This window comes from Dipodomys merriami, unplaced genomic scaffold, assembly GCF_024711535.1.
Source record: "Dipodomys merriami isolate MVZ:Mamm:240054 unplaced genomic scaffold, mDipMer1.0.p SCAF_629, whole genome shotgun sequence".
Classification (NCBI taxonomy): domain Eukaryota; kingdom Metazoa; phylum Chordata; class Mammalia; order Rodentia; family Heteromyidae; genus Dipodomys; species Dipodomys merriami.
The window spans coordinates 473,179-479,358 of record NW_027206212.1 but is presented as its reverse complement, the minus strand read 5'-3'; the positions used below and the strand labels follow the sequence as shown (position 1 = coordinate 479,358).

General features: G+C 34.0%; 1 pseudogene; it reads left to right on the top strand.

Annotated features, from left to right (window-relative positions):
- The first annotated feature begins 3,355 nt into the window (after nt 1-3,355).
- LOC138815167 (U6 spliceosomal RNA) lies at nt 3,356-3,455 on the top strand (annotated as a pseudogene).
- Nucleotides 3,456-6,180: the final 2,725 nt, after the last annotated feature.

Sequence of the window (6,180 nt, the reverse complement as noted above, 5' to 3'; positions counted from 1 at the left end):
AGCCGGGAGTGGAGCTGTGGCTCAAGTGGTAGATCGTTAGCCTTGAGCTGAAGAGCTGAGGGACAGCGCCCAGGCCCAGAGTTCAGGCCCCACGACTGGACCCACCCTTAAAAAAAAGAATACTCATAGAAGAAAATATTTGCAGTAGATATAGATGATTTATAACATTTGACAATCTATTTAAATCTGTTCAAAATTCTCCCATACCCCAAACTGCCCTCTTTGAACAGTTTGTTTGCTTTTCCCATGACTGCCCTTCATTAACTGCTTAAAATTTTGTGAGCTCTTATACATACTCTCTAGGGATTGCTGTTTGGTTGTGATTTTTGTGTGTTTTTGTTTGTAGTTGTGTTTTTAACTGAATTTCAAAAGGTTGTGCATTTGTGTAACAATTAAATATTTCCACCTAATTGTCCAGTGCTCCTGGATCAGAGTCACTCCTTCTATGATTCTCAACCAACCCTTTCTCCAAGATTTATTGCAGATTTAGGACTTCCTTTATTACATGTGTACATTGAGTATTCTAGCTGTACTTGCCCCTTGTTCCATTTTTCATTCATTTTATGTCTTTACTATTATTCCTTTCTGGTTTCAACTTCCTGTTAGTCGTTCTGTTAAACTGTCTGTTAATACTTTGAAAGGTTTATATACACTCCATGGAGTTTCAATCCCACATATACTTGAAATGATGTCAGCTTATATTTCCATAATTCATTCATCTGCAATAACAATTTGCAAGACGGGAGACATGAAGCACCTAGACATGATTTTATTCTCATCGTTTTGGAAGATTAATCTTTAGTCAACAAGAAAGTTTAAAAATCACTTAGAATTTATAGCTAACTACCAGTTTTTATAAATCACTTTGTACAATGGTGTGTGATTATTTTATTGTACATGGGATGATATTTTCTACTACCTATAAGTTTTGGAAAAAGAAGAAAACTAAAATTTACTACTGTAGAGGAATATGATAGAAATAGAAGACAGATTTTATGTTTGTCACATCTCTGATCAGTACCCATATTCAAGACTTAAAGTCTTATTTCTTACTATGTTAGACAGATACGGAAAATATATGATAAGGCAACACATGATAAGGCAACTATTAGTGACTTTTTAAAATGTACCTTTTTATATGATGAAATTTACTTTATTAGCTAATATTTGGGTTTGAATTATGGGAGGCTGATGTATTTAACACATTTCTGGAAGGCACCTACTGAACATTGCAAATGGTGGGAGATACTATTTCTACACTTTAATGAATGGTTGAACTTATTTGGCATTAGTGCTGGGTAAACAAATCAACTCTATTGTAACTTGATTCCTACACTTGAAAAACTTAATGTCACTATTATCTACTTGTCAAGTGTTATTTTGGTGAATATGATTTTAAAAAGTTTATTTGAAAAGGAATATACTTTCAAGAGATTAAATGTAGGTTATCATTGGTTTGAGAATGACAACATTTTTAGACAACAGAACCAAGTTTTACTGAAGTACCAGTGTTTTGAAGTACTAAGGGTCTTCTCAATTAATGTTTTTTGAAATTATATTTGAACTCTAAGTCAAGTTTTCCTAGCCTTGGTAGAACAATTATGGATCTAACATTCAGGAATTATTTTTTGGCCTACTTATGCTGGACTGAAATCTTCCATTCATCATTAGGAGAGGCGTATTAAAAATAATCTTGTGACATTTGGGATTTTGTTTACTCATATGGCCTGGTCATCTGTAAATTGAAAGTTTGAACTACAGTACTTTCTGTCATATTTTGTGAGCTCATCTTTCATTTTAAGTTGCCTTACATTTCACAATTCCTTACTGCTAATTCCTGCAAGGAATTGGGGCACTGAAATATTATAGGAAATAAGAAATTGAGATGGGTCTTCAATTACTTTCTCTTAGCATGTTGCATGGGCCAGGGTGAGAAGGTTTGCCCATGTTATCTGATGATGCAGGTAACTGGGACCTGATATCCTCAGACCCATGGGTACTGCAGAAGAATAATAGCTTTTAGGCATCATATCAGCCAAATTTGTGTATAATCAATAAGAACGCTTCAGAAATATGGAAAAAAACTTTGGGACTAGCGAGTTAACACAATAAACATATCAGCAGTGTAACATCTCTTCTAGCTTAGAGGAAAACAATACTGCTTTTTTTTTTTACTATGTGAATTCAGAAGACCAAGAACACTTAGAAGGTATCACAAGTTTATACCGAAGACATTGCATTGATACTTTTTATATTCTAATATATATTGTAAACCTAATTATTTATGTTCCAATCTATTTATGGGAATAATTTTCAATTTATTTGTCAAATTATCAATGAATTCTAGTAAGATTCACTGTGTGAAATTTAAGATCAGCAAATATAAATATAAAATATATAAGTATATATAATATAAGACATTGTTAAGCAATGTTCCGTTGTGGTTAGGGTATCAAAGGCAACTCTGTTTTAAAGTATTATTCCATTATCTCTACCTCAGTTTTTGGTAGAGTTAGACCTAAAACTTTACCATTTGTAAATTTACAGCCTGGAGGCAAGAGGAAACACTTTGATTAAAACATTACCAATTTAAGGCCTAATATCGAGGAAAAACATATGGACTTCTCCAGGAGCTATGGAAATATTTGGTGATAGAAAGTCACTAGTATAAGTTCCTGCCTGGTTGGATGGTAGACAGGCCAGGATATTAGGTAAACATGAATATGAACATTTTTTCACCTTCTTGGCTTTAGCTACTTTTGAAATAATAGGAATAATTAACAATTATATTTTGATAAAATACCTTCTATTCTGAACAATTAGGGCTGAAGTGTTCATCTCTCTATGAACCCTTGTAACTAAGATTATTTTTGTTCCAGTAAGACAATCTATGCTGTCAGGGTAAGATATTCTGGTTGGTCTGTTCCTACATGGAAGAAGGGTAAAGGGTCAGAAAGACATTTGTACCACTGAGACCTCATTTAAGAAATTTTAACCTGCAGAAGTTTAGAAGTAGCTTTTAAGCAAGGCTTACTTTGAATCCATTAGCTCCACAAAGCTAACTCAGTTGATAAATAAGTACTTGAAAAGCCATTACCTTTGGACTTAGCTATAAAGGCTTCAAAATATGGTCAAATTTAAAATGAAAACGACAAAATAGTCATTGACAAAAAATGGCAAATGTGAGCAATCGACCAAACAATATAAATTTTTTCCACTATACATAGAAATTTATAGAAATAAGATCAATAGCATATTTAGGAACAATAAAGGTTCCTTGTTACAAATAGGCAACCAAGGATATATGCCTGTATAAAGGTTACATTGTTAACTACTTAAATTAAGAGGATATTCCATGCTTCAGCAGCAAGTCTACACAAATTACAACAATACAGAGATTAACATAGCACTTGCACAGGGATGGTATGAAAATTTGTGAATTATTCCATATTTTTCATTCTTAAAATGCAAGAAATGAAAAACAGTTTTGAAAAAGTTGATTACAAAAATACAAGCGTAACATAACCTGTAATTCATAGAATTAAAGGTTAGTTTGACATCAGTGTACTAAACCTTCACTTTCAAAGGCCCTTACATAGCATAACCTTTACAAAACTTGAAATTAGATAACATTATCTTTTAATCCCAAAGAAATAAAATAATATAAGGACTTAGGAAAAAGGAATCTTAAACTTTTCCTATATGGAATGTAATCTGAAAGGACACATTTATTAATGAACCTATATTTTATAAAAAAACGTAGACTTCAAAGTATTATATCTAGAAGACAATGAAATAGATTATGGACTTTATACAAACATAGATACTTTTTTCAGACAAGCACCAGGAATATCTTTAATTTCTATACTATTCTTTTCAACAGATAAGATAAAATTAAAAAAATCACAAACTCTGCAGAAATCATTATAAATGCATACAAACAACTCTTGAATACATTTTGACATCAAAGTCAGGCAATTCACGTGGAAGAATACCATGGAATCCATAAATTTTTAAATTAAGATATTGCTGTTGTTTTGTATCATGAAAATATTTTGTTGGGCCACAAAGGATGGACTGGCACTTTTGAAATTTAAGAAACTTAACCAAACCATTACTACGTAGAAGAACAATTTGTACAGCCTTCCACAACTTCAAATAGGTAGTGATACATACTTGTGCTTTTGGCAATATCAAATGCAATTTCTTCCAAGTTGTTCTTCAATCCCGGTTTGATATCATGTTTCAACAGAAGGAGATACAGCGTATCTTTGCTATTTCTATCCCAAGAAACAATATTTAAGGGGGTCAAGAGGCCCTTAGTTTGGGGATTGGTATCTGCATCATGATTAAGTACGAAAGAATCAATTCTGGTATTATTCCACATATACTCACTGTGCAGTGGTGCCAAGCCATTCAGAATTCTTGCATGAATATCTGCCTTGAGCTACCAACTCATGGACAATGTCTAAATGTCCACTCTAGGCTTCCCGATGAAGAGGGATATACTTACCTCATTTCTAGTATACATATGAGTGGCCTTTTTGGCAAGTAGTCTCGGCACTGTAGTAAGCCGATTAATTTCAGCATCCCAAAGAAGAAATTTGCATGGTTTCTTCTCCATTATGTTCTTGCAATTGATACCTTCCTCACGTTTTCATCTTGTTCCTTGTCTTCATCAGAATTGCCTAACCAGAGACTTTGAATGTAGGAATGAGGTGTCCATGTATTTCCCCAATAGTTCACGTTGGTTGAAATGGTCAGAAAAATCCGGTGAATTTTCTGCATGTTTTTTCACCGTGATTTATTTTCTCTTTTTCCATTTTTACTATTTTAAATTATTCTAACTGGAGAGTAGTGAATTGATAGAGAGCAGAGGAAAGATTTTCCTCCGTATTCAAATGCACAGACTGAAAATGAGGGCCAGTGGTGTCTTCATGTGCAGCTTATTCTAGGAAGGAGAAAATAAGAAACAAAGCCTACTACGTAAATGATTTGGGAAATACCAAAATATAGTGTAAGAGAAATTACTATTCATTATATGAGCTTTAACAGCTTTCTAATAGATCCATTATTTATTGGTAACCAACATTAGAAAAAAATGTATAATTCAGTAGTAAAATAGTAGTCCTTTGTATGACTACCTAAATTCTTGTTTTTTTAAAAACACTTGTTTCCATCTAAAAAAGTAGGCCTGGGCTGGGAAGGTGGCTCAGTGGTAGAGCGCTTGCCTTGCATGCCAGAGGGCCTGGGTTCGATTCCTCAGCACCACATAAGCAAAAAGAAAAAAGTCGGAAGTGGCGGTGTGGCTCAAGTGGTAGAGCGCTAGCCTTGAGCTGAAGAGCTGAGGGACAATGCCCAGGCCAGAGTTCAGGCCCCAAGACCGGACAAAAAAAAAAAGTAGGCCTATCTATTGTCTTCAGGTGATTTTGATGATTGAAGATGCTTAATGAGGAGACCACATGTATTAGTAGTCCTTTGATATCAATTATATTTCATTTTTTCTTCTTGGAGAATATAATGATCAAAGCAATAGTTCAGAATCAGCAAACAATAGTTCAGCATCATGCTTTCAGTGCAAGTGGATCTCCAGTAAGTAATCCTCTGTACCATTTTCCACAAAGTTTTGTCACACATACAATCTGCTTGCCTTCTCTAGCTGCTTTCCTAGTCTGGACCTTTCCTTTCATTGTGCAGGAAAATTGGGATTCAACTGATTTCAGTCAGATCTGTTCCAAGAATTATCAAGGATTTAGATTCTTTTTTTAAAAAATTAGTTGTGGGGCCTGTACTCTGGGCTTGGGCACCGTCCTTGAGCTCTTCAAATCAAGGCAAGTGCTCTACCACATGAGCCACAGAACCACTTCTGTTGTTCTGTTTATGTGTGCTGATTTGGGAAATGATAGAGCAGAAAGTGAAATGATGCAACCAAAAATATAAAAGCAAAATAAATTAGGATAATTATGGAGCAACCATATTGTCTATGAGAATCACGAAAGAGAGAGAGCAAGAGAGATACAGATGTGCAATGACCTAGCTAGCCAAAAATTCCATTCTTCTGATCCATTTACAAAGCAAACAATTTTATTTTTTATTTGTTAAAAGAGATGGAAATAGAATTTATGTATTTACTTGAAATTAGTAAATAGATTTTTAGTAGCGTACATAAAGGGACATAGC